Here is a 16,191-nt window from a genome sequence, read left to right as displayed (position 1 = left end):
AGATTGTATAAATACAAAAGAATATGGAATTACTCTGGCTATAATAAACACTCATGCTCCCATCATACAACTAAAGAAACAGAAAATTATGAAGTTCTTTCTCTGTCCCTCCTCAATGGCTTTGTTAAGTTTTATGTATTTTCGGACTTTACGAATATGTTTCAGTTTGCTGCTATGACAAATACCACACAATGGGTTGGCTTAAACAATAGTAGTTTATTGGCTCATGGTTTCTGAGGCCAGAAGTCCAAACCAAGAAGGCTTTGCTTCCTCTCCAGGCTGGTAGGTGCTCTGGCTGGATGGCAATCCCTGGGTTCCTTGGATTTCCTAACACATGGTAAGGTCCTCTCCTTTCTCTTCTGGGTTCCACTGAGTTCTGGCTTCTGGTTCCTCCTTGTGGCTTCCTCTGACTGTGTCTGAATTTCTTCTTACTACAGTGGTCCAGATTAAGACCCATTCAGCTGGGTCACCTTAACTAAAATAGCATCTTCAAGAGATCCCACTTACAGTGGATTCACACCCACAGGAATGCAGGTTAAGATGAAAAACATGCCTAAATTGAGGTACAGAATTCAATCTACTACATTATATTTCTAGGACTTGTATATTGATTCAAACTTATAGCTTAAAGATTCAACCATGTTCACAAGTGAACTATACTTCATTCATGTTTGCTATTGTACATAATTTCATTGTATGACTTACATAATATATTTATTCTCATAGGAATGGGCTTTTATGTAGTTTTTGATTGTTTTATTTTTGAAATTTTACTATTACAAACAATGGTCACTATTTTACAACTACCTGGTTGCACACAAACAGGAGTATCTTTGAGGCATATGCTTGGCAGTGAAAATACCAGTTGGCGGTGAAAAGGAATGAGCATCTTCGCCTTTGCAAGCTTATATCACAATACTTTCCTAAGTGATTATGCTGATTTATACTCCCAGAATTGGTGAGTAAGCATTCCATTACTCCATATCCTCACTGTGCTTAGTATCATCTGATTTTTAAGTTTTTGCCAATTTGGTTAGCATGAATTATATCGCAGTGTAGTTCTATTAGAATTTTCCTGTTTATTGAGATTGAGCATCTTTTTATATGATTATTATCCATCCAGGTTTTCTCTTCTCTGAAATGCAATTTCCTTCTATCTTTTGCCCATTTTTCTATTTGGTTGCCTTTCAATTTATTGATTTGTGGCAATGTTATTATCAAAACTAATGCTTCATTGGTAATGTGTGTTGCAAATTGTTCTCCCATATTATAACTTGCATCTTCATGTTTTTACATTGTCATTTGATAAATGGGAATGTTCGTTGTTAATATAATTACATTTATCTTTTTTTGTTTTGGTTAGGTATTTTTATGTCTTGTTTATGAAATCCTTCCTTACAGTGAAGTCATAAGGGGAGTGACTGATCCATTCCTCTAGTCTCTAATTTAATTCTAGTCCTTATTAAACCCTGCCAAATGCAACAACATTCTAACTGACCTCTGTGACTCCACTATTCTTTATCCCTAAATCTGTCTTCCACGTTGTAGCCAACTGCATTTCTAACCTGTTAGACTCCTCTTGTAAAACTCATTTGGGCCTGTTGGCCACCCAGCCTCATTCCTTCCCTTCCTGCATGATGAGTATGGGAGAGGGGAGGGACTGACCCTTTAGTTGGCATTTCCCAGGTTTCTGTTCTTTGACCCATGGGAACCAACGGCAGGATTGTGGAGGGCTGTTTCCCACAGTCCCCAACCCCTGTTCCCAATGGCTAAGCAGCATCTCCAGCAACATTTGTAATCCCCTCCCTGGCTCTAGCAGATCAGGCTCGAAGGGATCCAAAACTACCACCATGAATTGGCCCCTGGGTTCTGGTTAACTCCACCTCCTTCCTGTGTGCCTCCAGTCTAGGCAGGGGGTGCTCTTAGCTTCCTGCTCTGGTTAACATCTGGGTTACCTCACTATCTCTTCTTTGGCTCTAAGTTTTCCATGATCAGTGTGACTGATTCCCAGATTGAATGTCTCCTGCTACAAGTACTTGAAGTCTTTTCTCCTTTCTTAGTTTAGACACAGCCAAGATGATACTCATAACCCATGTTCTAATCTTGTATTGCTTTCAAGGCCCCTCATGACTCAGTTCTGCTTCCCTCTCCAATTTTAGCACCTGCCCTTAACATTTTATGATACATAAACGCCAAACTTCATTTCCTGTAAGTCTTATCATTCCTTGCCTCCTCTCTCTGGAATATGCCAATACAACTAGACCCACTTCGTTTTTTCCTCTCTTGGGAGAACTCTGTTCATTCTTCAAAACTCGGCTTACTCCACTGTGATTCCTTCTCTACACTTCATTCAGAGAGAACTAATCAAGTTCCCTTCTTTGATAACATAGAAGTGCTTATATGTTAGAAAGAAAAGGAGGGGAATTATACCTAACAGTTAAGCACACTGAGACTTGAGCTCGGTTTTCTTTGGTTAAAATCTCAGTTGTTCTGCTGTCTAACTGCAAAGCCCTTGGCAAATTTCAACTTTACCTTCCATAAAATTCTGATAATAATAATAATAATACCTATCTCATAGGATCTCAACACTTTAGCGAGCTAATGCATTTAAAGCATTCAGTACAGTAAATGGTTACATATTACTACATTTGCATACTGTCTCATACTTTTGGTTTAAATGTTTCTCTTATTTTTTATGAGTACATCTATGAGCTACTTGAGATTATGAACACTGGCCATTTTTGTTGTTGTACTTGTTTTATTTTGCAGCCCTTAACTTAGCACTTTACCTCAGGTAGGGTAGACAGTGAGGTTGGAAGTGCACAAGCATTCTCCTCTCCTCTTACCCTTTACTTGTCTCAATTCTTTCAAACAGTGGACCTTATTATTCTTACCTCTCCAGTCCCTCAATTCCAAAACAAATTTAAATGGCAAGAAGCAAAAAATAAGCCCCATTTACATCTCTGAGGAGTGGACCAATAGGAGATTTGCAGCTTCTCCCAAATCATCACTGACCAAAAGTTGCTAGAAACACCATGTACAAAGCATGCAGTAGTCTCAGAAATGAAGGGGAGGACTTTTTCCCCATGAAATATTATCAGCAAGGAGTGCAAAACTCAGAAGAAGTTCACATTCCTGATGATGGCTTTGGCTGGGTACAAAGGGCAGAACCAAGCTGAACGTCTCATGATATAAAAGTGATGCATCGGGTGGTGCAACAGTGGCTCAGTGGCAGAATTCTCACCTGCTGTGCTGGAGACCCAGGTTCATTTCCAGGACCCCGCCCATGCCTTAATTAATTAGCTAATTAATTAATTAAATAGATGCATCTGGCAGGGGTTCTACAAGGAAGGTCACCTGAAGAGAAAAGAAATACAAGCACAGGGCAGGTTACCAGTCTCTGCAATCCTCTACACAGGCCAGTTCTGCTCATAGTAAACTTCTCTTTAAGCAATGCACAGATTCTGATCAGTACCTTCCGATACTTCAGAAGGTTCTCTTAGGTTTGAGAGGCTAAGAACTGGAGAATCTTAGATCCACAAAATTAGGGGTAACCTATCTTATTATCAAAACCCTATATTCTTGAAATAAATAATACAGAAATCCTGAAGAATTTGAAATAGCAATTAAGTCTAACAGAGTTATCTCTTAGGTTGCCTTGTCACAGGAGATGTTTTTAGGCTTAACAAAGTAGGGAAAAGAAATTAACTAAGTTATCATTAACATATTCAGTTTTGCTAATTCTAAAAAAGAAAACTACCTTTGCCCAGGCATAAGAGGAATCTCAGCCCTTGAGTTCCTATGTGGAGTGGTGGGGCATTTTCTTTCTTCTAATATTTCATATGTCAGATGCAGCAGGGGCCCAGACAGATCATTAAGCTGTCTTGCTATTAACATGGAAAACTGAAGTATTGTGCTGCTCTAAAGTCTTGATAAAATTTAAAGATTAAATATGAAAAAAATATACCCCTTCCCTTAAAATGTTTGCACATTATATACTTTGTAGAATTGATGCTAATAAAATTCAAAAAAAAAGAATCTGCCAAGCCAGCATCAATACTTGTACCAATATTAGTGGTTTGCAATATTAGGCAAGTTTCCTACCAGCAGTAAACTTCTATGGGAAATTAATTTCATGCTTGTCTGCTCTGGTAAAACCCCTTACTGAGTTGTTACAAAAAGAGAAAATTGAGATCAGCTGTGGGAATACCAAAAAAAAAGTTGATGCGGCTAAAAAGAACTGTCATGTTTACATGTCTTACTGCTTTAGGGCCCTTGCCTACCTGGAACCTTCAGTAAGGTTACCTCATCTGCTGACGTCAGCACTCATCAGTATTGCCCACGTGGGTTCTCACAAAAATTCCAGAAAGAGGTGTGCACACACAGAGAAAAATAATAAAAATAATAACAACAGCAATAAAAAAACATGAAATGATAAAGCCACTTAAAGAATAGGCAGACACAATTCCTATGTGAACAAATAATCAATAATTGCTAGGTCTGTATAATGATTGCTGTACAAAGCCCCTACCTCTAATCTGTAATACCTGTCTCTGCTATAATTTGTTGCACAAGATTAAGGCCAGGGTATACTCATCAAGGTTAGGGAGCTGTGCAACTTTTCAAATCCTGCAGAAAAAATCCTGAGCAGAAACTAAAACATGTTATTTTGTTTATCTTGAGAAGAAATTTGCTTCAAGGTGAAATTTCAAAAAATTCATCTTCCAAGTGATTTCCCATTTTTCGTTATCATGCATTTGAAAACAGCTTGGGCATGACATACCACACCTTCTGCTCTTCTAAATAAGCCTAAGGAACAGATGGCTACTGACCTTTATCTCCAATTGAGTTCTGCCTGCCTGCATACTACCTTATTTTTTAAAATTAATCTTCTTGCCTTCAAATATTTTTCAGATTATAAGTGAATTCAATACCCAGTAAGTAATCAACATGATTATTAAAAGCATGACACATATATGTATTCTCTCATGAATTGTTGTTTTGGAAACAAACATATAAATATCTTTAATAATAAAAACACTAACTGGAGAACTAAGAACATAAAATACATTTACAAAACCAATGCGTCCAATCTAAAATGCTCTGCTACATTTATGAGGCAAATGCACACGGCATTCAAATAATGTAGTAAAAACAATTTTGAATGGTCCAAATCATACAGAAACATTTACCTATGGGCAGAAAATGGATTATCCTCACTGTTGAAGCAGATAACTAGTAATCAGGTAAAGGAAGGTACTCTATAGAACAGAGCTCTATGGGGTATATACTATTTATTTTAGCAATTAAGCAGAAATTGATGTGCTTCATAAAACATATGTCTAACAACAAGAAGTTTATGTCTGCATTCCTTTAGGCATACAACTATTTGGGCAGAGTTAAGGCATGATAACTATATGCTTAACTCATCAAGTTAAAAATCATTTCACATATATTTTCTCATTTTATCCTCACAACATCTTAAATGGTAGATATTGCTTTCTGGTAAATGGTAATTCAGAGGACAAATAGATTTTCAAACATTTGCAGCAATAATTTACATATTTCAGAAGATACCTTCTGACATTATAATATCCAAAATTAGCCAAAATTCTACTTTGTATATCATGTGGCATATTCATAGGGAGTACAAAGTGATAGCATAATGTTAGAAGATGATTGTTCCAGAATAATGCTATTGTCTAACAAATTTGATCACAGAAATTTTGTGGTCAGAAAATAATCTTTTCCAAACTAATAGTGATATTAGATTTTTTTTTCCACTTGAAAAGGATTTACATATTTGCTCTCTATGCTGATATATCTTTTATAAAAAGTAAAAATAATAAGTCAAGCAAAAAGATACATATTTTTTAAAACAAAAGTACTGTATACCTGTACAAATTTTGCAGATTTTTGTTATTTTGCTTTTTAGTATTAGCATTATTACCCTGTTATTTTCTGCATAAGAAGAAAGTAAATTTTCAGGGTAAACACTGCTGTAGAAATTTAACCTCTTACCAATGTGCCCACTAAGATACAATTCACTATGACAATTTACAAGTAATAAAGTGACTCACTATATGGGAGTCTGGTGAAACTTTTCTCTTGATCCCGAAAATAATTAAAATGTAGATGGATAGGGGCAAAAATCTGCATTGTTTTCATAAGAATTGATTACAAACATTCAAATATTCCTTGTAAAAGAGGATTATAATTATTCACCTATCCTGGTTGATTAATAGCTTAAGCAAAACTTGACAATTCAAGCTGCAATTATAAAAAACAACAGTAGCATTTCCCGAAAGTATAAGTGAAGAGTGAATACCAAAACATCATTAAAAATGTACAGTGGTATAATCAAGATAGTATATATTTTTATGGGCAAACTTTAATAGGATTTTTTTAACCTAACAAGAAGGGATGGGTATTAAGAAATGATGCAACACCTACTTAGCAACCTATGTTTGCTGTCCTGAAATGCAAATGCATATACATAGAAATAATAACTCCTAAATACTCATTTTAAAACTTTAAATATGGGCGGGCCATGGTGGCTCAGCAAGTAAGAATGCTCACCTGCCATGCCAGAGGACCTGGGTTCGATTCCCGGTGCCTGCCCATGTAAAGAAAAGAAAAAAAAAAAACTTTAAATATAATTCATACTAAGCCATTTTTAAAGGATGTATTTTATAAATGCTAATTACTAACATTAGACCCTTTTGTTCAGGAACAAGGATCTTGATTGAAAGACAGCCTTGACGATGTATACAAATAGAGCTAAAGGTTTGGAATGTAATTCCAAGGTAATACAAGGTAATGCAAAGCAGCAAAGTCATTAATTCCAAACTTCTTTGAAGTCACACATTTTAGTTAAAAATTTGATAATATTTACTTTTTATGATTATTTACTTTGTCTTTCCCCAAATGTTTAAGTAAAAATGGGGTTCATGATAATACTATAGATTTGCTTAAACTCTCACAATTGTAGAACCACAAAGTCCTAGAGTGTGGGTATCTCTGGGTGAAAAACAAAGACTTGATACAATCTCTGTTAAGACCCAACAAGGTTAAGTAGGAGTTTATCAAGGCCAACAGGTAGGCAATGGTTGCTCCAAAACAAGAATCCCATTTGTGGACTGCCAGACTATTTCTCTTGTCATCTACATCACACCTTTAAGCAGATCAGTATACACAGTGGCTACAGTTCAGGAGCTATGAATTCCACTTCCAATTTTTTTGATGACTGTAAATCATATTCACAATGCAGTCTGCTACTATATAGCTACAGATATTATGTAAGTTAAAGTTAATCCCTTTAACAGTCCTCTCATAGAGAACAAAAAAAAAAATACATAAACAAAGAGATAAGATATATTCTAAAGATTCTTCCAGTGCCCTCAAACAATTAGAATGGTTCTAAATCTAAAAAGTAAAGAATGTGGAAAGGAAGAAGAAACACATTACAATAACTGGGAGGAAAGAGATACAACCTAATGTTTATTGAACCTTAACCCTGTTCTGGCACTGTGATAAATCCTTTACAGGGATTAAGTCCCATGGTCTTCCCCATAACTCTATGAGGTCATTATTATTAATATCCTCATTTTGAAAATGGAAAAGTTGAGACTTAGAGGGTTTAAATAACATGTACAAGGTAAGTGACTAAACAGGGATAGACAGAGGATTTGAACTCAAGCAATCCAGCCAATGTGTGTGTATTCTTAAGTACCATGCTCTAATTTTTGCAATACAAAAATGGATTGCTAAAATATGAAGACTGCCCTTTATATACTATGGCATATTAGTTTACCATGCAGAAGTCACAGAAAGTTCAAAATGATTGTCACTGCCCACTACAAGGCATATACTAGAGAGATTAAGAAGAAAAAGAAGAAAAGCAGACAAAGGATGGGAGAAGTTAGAGTGGAAGACTGAAGCAGTGGTAGGGCTAGGGCTAGATAAAAAAAGTAGTGGTGAAAAATCAGAAGTCTCAGAGGGAGTGAGAACTGAGAGAAGGTTAGACGTGGCAAAACACAGGCATCAGAGCCTGCATTAAGAGAAGGGAAATGGGGAATGAAGATTCAGAAACAAACAAACATTTCTGCACTGACATGATACTTCCCAAATATGCCTTGAATTAATTATCACTGTCATTAATATGGTAGACCAGGTTGTCAGCAACTCTGGCATAGTTCTTTTCTTTATTAAAGAAGTTGTGGGTTTACCAAGTAACATATTTTTAATTATAATAATCTTATTGAGATAAAACTCGCAGGGCGTAGTAGTCACTCATTTAAAGTATACAATTCAATGTTTTTCAGTATATCCACAAGGTTGCGCTACCATCACTATTAGTTTTAGAAAATATGCATTATTCTAAAAAGAAACTTCTCATCTATTAGCAACCATTCACCATTTCGTCCTGCTAGCCTCCAAGCACTAGACAACTGTTAATTTACTTTCTTTCACTATGGATATGCCTATTCTGGAAATTTCATACAAATGGAATCAAACAATATGTGGTGCCTTGTGACTGACTTCTTTCACTTAGCATAATGTTTTAAAATTTCATCCATGTTATAGTATACATCAGTAGTTCTTTTCTTTTATTAAAAAAGGTCTGGGTTTATAGAGAAATCATGAATAAAATACAGGATACACATATATCATCCTATTACTGGCACCTTGCTTTCGTATGGAACATTTGTTACAATTGATGATAGTATATTTTTATACTTGCACTATAAATTAAAGTTCATGGCTTCATTTGGGGTTCACTGTGTTGTGTAGTTCCAGGGATTTTAAAAAATATTTTTATTCTAGTATCATATATACAATATAATATTTTCCCTGTTAAACATATTCAGATATATATTTCAGTGCTGTTATTTGGATTCACAATGCTGTGTTAACATCATCACCATCCATTACCAAAACATTTCCACCATTCCAAAGAGGAACTCTGTACATTTTAAGCCTTAACTTCCCATATCTTATCCCCACCCTGTCCCCTGGTAACCCATATTCTAGAGTCTAACTCTCTGAGTTTGCTCGTTCTAATTGTTTCAAATCAGTGAGAATATACAATATATGACATTTTGTGTCTGGCTTATTTCAGGAAACATGATGTCTTCAAGGTCCATCCATATTCTTGCATATATCAAAACTTTATTCCTTTTCACAGATGAATAATGTTTCATTGTATACACTCAAAATACCATATTTTGTTTATTCATTCATCGATTACTGTTTTCCTCAGTGGCTGCATCATTTTGCAATCCTACCAACGAGGAATTAGTGTTCCTATTTCTCCACATCCTCTCCAACACTTGGTATTTTCCTATTTAAAAAAAATAGCAGTCATTCTAATGGGTGTGAAATGGTATCTCATTTTAGTTTTAATTGGCACTTAAATTAAATGATGGCTAGTGGTGTTCAGCACCTTTTCATGTACTTTATAGGCATTTGTATATCTTCTTTGGAGAGATGTCTAGTTCAGCCTTTTGCTCATTTTGCAGTTCGGTTGCTTGTCTTTTTGGTGTTAAGTTGAAGAATTGCTTTATGTATTCTGGATATTAGATCTTTATCAGATACGTGGTTTCCACATATTTTCTTCCATTTGTAGATAAAGTCTCTGAGGGCACCTCATTTCATTTTTATGAGATGGCATTTATCTATTTTTTTCCTTTCCTTTGGGTGTAAAGTCTAAGAAATCCAACATGAGATGAAGTCCTCAAGATACTTGCCTACATTTTCTTCTAGAAGTTTGATAATTCTTGCTCTTATATTTAGGTCTTTGATCCATTTTAAGTTGATTTTTTCCATCAGGTTTGAGGAAGGGGTCCTTGTTTTCTTTGCAAATAGAGATCCCAGTTTTCCCAGCCCCATTTCTTGAAGAGATTACTCTTTCCCAATTGAATGGTCTTTGACCCCTTTTCAAAAATTAGTTGCCCATAAATGTGAATGTCAATTTCTGAACTCTTAAACCCAATTCCATTTATCTATATATCTGTCCTCATGCCAGTACCATACCGTTTGTACTATTGTGGCTTTATTATTGTGGCTTTAGCAATAGTTTTAATATTGGAAAGTGTGAGTTCTCCAACTTCATTCTTCTTTTTCAAAATGGCTTTAGCTATTTGGGAGAACTTACATGTCCATATGAATTTGATGATTGGCTTTTATACTTCTGCAAAGAAGGTTATTGGAATTTTTATTGGTATTGCATTGAATCTACAAAGTGCTTTGGCTAGGATTGTCATCTAAATGATATTTAGTCTTCAAATCCATGAACATGGAATTGAATTTCTTTCCATTTATTCATTCTTCTTTGATTTATTTCACCAATGTTTTGTAGTTTTCTGTGTAGAAGTCTTTTACATCCTTGGTTAGATTTATTCCTAGATATTTTATTCTTTTAGTTGTCACTGTGAATGGATGTCTTTCTTGATTTCTTCCATTGATTGTTCATTGCTTATGTATAAACACTACTGATTTGAGGGTGTTGATCTTGCACCCTGGCACTTTGCTGCACTCATTAGATCTAGGAGTTTTGTTTCAGGATTTTCTGTATATGGCATCATGTCATCTGAAAATAGGGAAAGTTTTACCTCTTCCTCTCCAGTTTGAATGTTTTTTATCTTTTTCTTGCCTAATCACTCTGGCTAGAACTTCCAGTACAATGTCGAATACAGTAGTGAGAGTGGGCATCCTTGTCTTGTTCCTCATCTTAAAGGGAACACTTTCAGTCTTCCACCATTGACTACATGTTAACTGTGGGATACGCTTTATCATATTGAGGAAGTTTCCTTCTATTCCTAGTCTTCTAAGTATTTTTATCTGGAAGGGTGATGAATTTTCCCAAATTCCTTTTCTGCAACAAATGAGTTGAGCATCTGTTTTTTTTTTTTCCTTCCCTTTATTGTGTTAGTATGGTGTAATGCAATAATTGACTTTCTTATATTGAACGAAACTAATATACCAGGGATCAATCCCAGTTGATCATGTCCCATAAGTCTTAAAATGCTATTGGATTTGATTTGCTAGCATTTTGCTGAGAATTCTTGCAGCTATATTCACAAAAAATATAGGTTTTAATCCACCTTAGGTATGAGGGTGAAGTTTGTCTCAGAGAATTAATTATTGTGTTCACTCATCTTCACGTTTGAAAGGGGTTGAGCAGAATTGGTGAGGTCTTTTTGGAATGTTTGGTATAAATCCCTTGGGAAACCATCTGGTCATGATCATATCTTTGTTGGGGAGGTTTTGATTATTGATTCAATCTCTTTACTAGTAGTTTGTTGAGATACTCGGTTTCTTCTAGAGTCAAGGTAGGTAGTTTGTATGTTTCCAAGAATTTGCAAATTTCATCTAGTTATCTATCTTTGGCATACAGTCATTCATCTAATACTCTTTATAGTCCTTTTTATTTCAGTGGGAACAGCAGTAACGCCCCCCTTTACAGTTCTGATTTTCATTATTTATATACTCTCTTTTGTTTCCTTCTCTGTTTAGCTAAAGTCTTGTCAATTTTCATGATGTTTTCAAAGGAACAATTTTTGATTTGGTTGGTTTTCTCTATTGTTTTTTGTTTATTTGATTATCTGTTTCATTTATCTCTGCTCTAATCTTTGCTATTTCTTTCATTTGTTATGGATTTAGTTTGCCCCTTTTACTACTTCTTCCAGTTTTGAGGTTAGATCTCCGATTTGAAATATTTCTACTTTTTAAATGTAAGCATTTAGATATTAATTTTCTCTTCCAGCACTGCCTGTGCTTCATTCCATAAATTTTGGTGTGATATATTTTTATTTTGGTATGTTGCATTTTTATTTTCATTGGCCTCAAGATATTTCCTAATTTACTTTTAGATTTCTTCTTCATCCCATTGGTTGTTTAAGGGTATGTTGTTTAATATCCACTTATTTATGAATTTTCCATTCCTTTTTTTAAATTGATTTCTAGCTTCATTCCATGGCAGTCAGAGAAAATACATTGTAGGACTTCAATATTTTTTAATTTATTGAGACTTGTTTTGTGACCCAACATATGGCCAATCCTGGATAATGAACTATGTGCACTTGAAGAGAATGTGCTTTCTGCTTTTGTCAGGTGAAGTGTTCTATGTATGTGTGTTAATCTAGGTGGTGGGAGCATCATTCAAGTCTAGAACTTCCTTACTGATCTAACTAGATGTTCTATCTGTTATTGAAAGTAGTGGGTTAAAATCTCCAACCATCAATGTAGAACTGTCCCTATCTCTTCAAATTCTGTCAGTATTTGCTTCATATATTTTGGGGATCTGCTATTAGGTACATATACATTTATAATTGTTACATCTTCTTATTGGATTGGCCCATTTATCAGTATACAATGACTGTCTTTGTTCTCTACATTTGTTTTTTACTTAAAGTTTATTGTATCTGATATTAGTATCAGGCTCTTTTGGTTACTGCTGGCATGGTATATATATATTTTCCCCTTCGATTCACTTTCAACCAACTTGTATCTTTAAAATTAAGTTGAGTCTCTTACAGATAGCATGTAGTTGGGTCATGCTTTATTACCTATTCTGCTAATATTTGCCTTATAACAGGATGTTTAATACATTTGTATTTGATATACAAAGTTACAGTGATCAAAACAATGTGGAACTGGTATAATGAGAGACATATAGATCAGTGGTATAGGGTTGCAAATCTAGAAATAATCCCTCATATTGGGGCATGGAAAATTGGATATCACCATCCATAAGAGGTTGGGCCTTTCCCTTATACTGTATACAAAAATAACTGAAAATGAATCAAAGACCTTAATTTAAGAATAAAAATGGTAAAACTCTTAGAAGAAAATGTAATTGTAAATATTCATGACCTTACATTAGGCAATGCTTTCTTTAATATGATACCAAATGCACACACACAAAAATAAATTACTCTTTGTCAAAACTGAAAGCTTTGGTGCTTTAAAGTATGCCACTAAGAAAATGAAATGATCACTTACAGAATGGGATACAATAATTGCAAATCATTTATCTGATAAAGGGCTTGTTTCTGGAATACATAAAGAACACTTGCAGCTCAATAATAAAAGGACAAATACCCAATTAAAATGAATAGATAGGGTGGGCCACAGTGACTCAGCAGGCAGAGTTCTTACCTGTGCCTACCCATGCAAAAAAAAAAAAAAAGGTAAAATGAATAGATATTTCTTCAAAGAAGATATGCAAGTGGCCAATAAGCACATGAAAAGATGCGCAATATCAAGAGCTTTCAGGGAAATGCAAACCCAAACCACAATGAAATAACACCTCACAAACACTAAGATAGCTATATCAAAAAGGAAAATAAGTAGTTGTAAGAATGTAAATAACTTGGAACCTGTATATACACCTAGAGTGAATATAAAATGGTACAGTCACTTTGGAGTATAGAAGGGAAATTTATCAAAAGGCACAGATCCTCAAAAGATTAAGCATGTAGTTCCCATATGACCCAGTAATCCCACTCCAAGGTGTATACCCAAGGGAAATGTAAACAAATATCCATATAAAAGTATATATGCAAATGTTCATAGTAGCATTATTCATAATAGTCAAGGAGGGTAAAGATATCAAATGTTCATCAGTGGATGAATGGATAAACACAATGATATATCCATCCATTTTATTCAGCAGTAAAAAGAAATGATTTGTAGGAAGATGGTAGAGCAAGAGAGATCCAGGGTACAGTCCTTCCACCAGTACAAATATTAAATAGACAGGAATTGTATAAAACAACAGTTTTGAAACTCTGTAGTCCAGAAGAGCATGTATAGCCTCCTGGGAAGAACAGGGAGAAGAGGCTAGATTGGCTTCCAAGTCAACTCTTGTTACTCCCTTCTTTGCACTTTATGCACTAACCATACTGATTTTTTTCTGGACCATAAATATGCTGTTCTTTCTTTTTGCTTCATGCCTTCATACATGCTGTTCTCTATATTTAGAGCCCTATTTTACTCCTCCTCAATTGCTATATCCTCTAATTTTTCAGGGCTTTGCTTAAAAGTTTCCCTACCAATCACTTTTTAGGCTTAATTAGGCAGTCTGGTTCCTATACCATTTCAAGTCCCCCATTAAAGCCTTCATTATTTCCTAATTTTTATTTGTGCTATTGTCTGCCTTCCACCAAAAAAAAAAAAATGTTAGCTCCATTGCTCATACCTTTTCAACTTTCAATGTTAATTTATTTAACAAGTGTTGTAGATAGAGGGGTGAATAAGACACTGTAGTTTTTGGACTCATGGAGTTTGAAATCTAGTATGTTAGCAATTAAACAAATAATCAATTGAAAATTTTAGTGAAAGCTGTAAATAATACAAGCCACTATAATGGAAAACTGACTTTTTCTACTTGTTTATTGGTTATATTCCTAGCACTGAAGACAGTTTTGTCATATAATAGGAGTGCAATAAATATTGTTTGAACAAATTTGGAACACCAGATGAGCAAAGAACAGAGAGAGAGGGAGGGGGAGGGCAGGGTGAAGGGATATTATCAGAAATAACAACAGGTAATCCTGTAGACAGGACAGAGAAATGCCTCTCAGGCAATGTAGCATTTAGACAGGGAACTGAATGATAAAGGAGCCCACTACTTAAAATGCAAAGAAAAGAACATTTTCTAAGCAAAGAAACTAAGGTGCAAAATTTCTAGCAGATGATAAATGTATGTATGCATGTATGTATGTATACATAGACAAATAAATGATAAAAAATATTCTCTGCCTTTTATCTGGAATAACTCACAAATGATTGGTCTTGAGTTTGAAGAAGCCTTCAAAAACTATATAAACCAAGTTAGACTTGAAGAGGATGATATTAGACTCCATCCCACCCAGTATTCATCAGGGTTCTCTAGGGAAATATAACCAAAAAGAGATATTTGTAAATATTATGAGATAGTATAAAACTGTCATGTAACTGTGGCAGTGCATGAGTCCTAATTTTGTAGGGCAGGCGGCAAGCTGGGAACTCTGATGAAGGTTTTCAATGAATTCCCCAGGAGAAGCTGGCCAGCTGCAACAGAAGATGAAAATTCTCTTCTAACTGCTGAAGTCATCACCTCTCCTTTTAAAACTGATTGGATGAAATGTCTCTCTTTGCTAAAGGCAATCTTCTCAGTTGATTGTAGATGTAATCAGTCATAGATACAATCAACTTACTGATTATTAAGTCCACAAAATGTCCTCACAGTAACAGCTAGGTCAGTGCTTGCTTTAACCATCACATACCCCTTATCACTGGGCCCAAAATAAGGTGTGTTGCCCAGGTTTATCTAGTTATCCTCTGGCCTATAGTCCAACTGTGTATCCCAATGCACTATCTAGTATACATCTTGCCCACTCCACTGGAACCATGCTCTAGTCTCTGAACTCTGATTGACTTATCACCAGATAATACTTCACTTCTGCACTTTTGATGTTAGTACCTTCAGTCATCTGCTACAGTGACTCACACACTTATAAGAGCCAAATATGTATACATTTTTTTCTGGCCTCAGCCAAGTCCTAATTTATCACACTCTTTGTATACTGTATATTAACAATACCTGAGAGCTTGTTAGAAATTAGTTTACCAGACTTACTGAATCAGTATTTGCATTTTAAAAGGATCCCAGATCATACGTATACATATTGAAGTTAAGTGCTTTAGTCCTCAAATTCCACTTCTGTTTCTAGCATCTTGCTCCTTCCTATTGACAGATTGATTCAAGTACCAAGGTGAAGCATATGCAGTCTTTCTGAGCTGTGGCATCCCTGTAGGTAATTTCTCTTTTTCTTTCATTTAAGTACAGTCGTCTGCTTCCATGATTGGTGGGGGTTGGGAAGGGAATTAATTATAGGATGGTGCTGTAACAAAAAGAGCAGTTTTCTTGAAAGTTTGAGCAGCTTATGTTAATCTGGTTAGCAATGTGATCCACATCTACAGTGAATGAGGAGGGATCGTGGTTAAAAGTAAAATGGGACTTAAAAAGGGCAAATAGTATACAATCTCCTCAAGCTGTATGATAGAACCACTTTAAGTGAACACTCAAGGACTCTGGTCCATTCAAAGGTTGCATATTTTGAAGAGTATCACATGTTTTCACATGTTTTGTTTCACGTTTTTAGGAGTATCCTCTATTAGATCAGAATGATATTGGCTTCATAA

The 16,191-nt window shown here is 35.1% G+C and overlaps 1 long non-coding RNA gene across 2 annotated transcripts; it reads left to right on the top strand.

Annotated features, from left to right (window-relative positions):
* The first annotated feature begins 245 nt into the window (after positions 1 to 245).
* On the top strand, positions 246 to 15,774 carry LOC143658026 (uncharacterized). Of its 2 annotated transcripts, XR_013163077.1 has the most exons (5): positions 246 to 337; positions 438 to 563; positions 826 to 958; positions 6,731 to 6,816; positions 15,744 to 15,774. It is a non-coding gene; the product is annotated as an uncharacterized LOC143658026 (long non-coding RNA). The 2 variants fall into 2 exon arrangements; XR_013163076.1 differs by lacking the exon at positions 15,744 to 15,774 and having other exon boundaries at positions 6,731 to 6,858.
* The last annotated feature ends 417 nt before the right edge of the window (positions 15,775 to 16,191 follow it).

This window comes from Tamandua tetradactyla, chromosome 15, assembly GCF_023851605.1.
Source record: "Tamandua tetradactyla isolate mTamTet1 chromosome 15, mTamTet1.pri, whole genome shotgun sequence".
In the NCBI taxonomy this organism is placed as follows: domain Eukaryota; kingdom Metazoa; phylum Chordata; class Mammalia; order Pilosa; family Myrmecophagidae; genus Tamandua; species Tamandua tetradactyla.
Note: the sequence above shows the minus strand (reverse complement) of the source record. Positions and strands in the feature narration are given on the sequence as shown.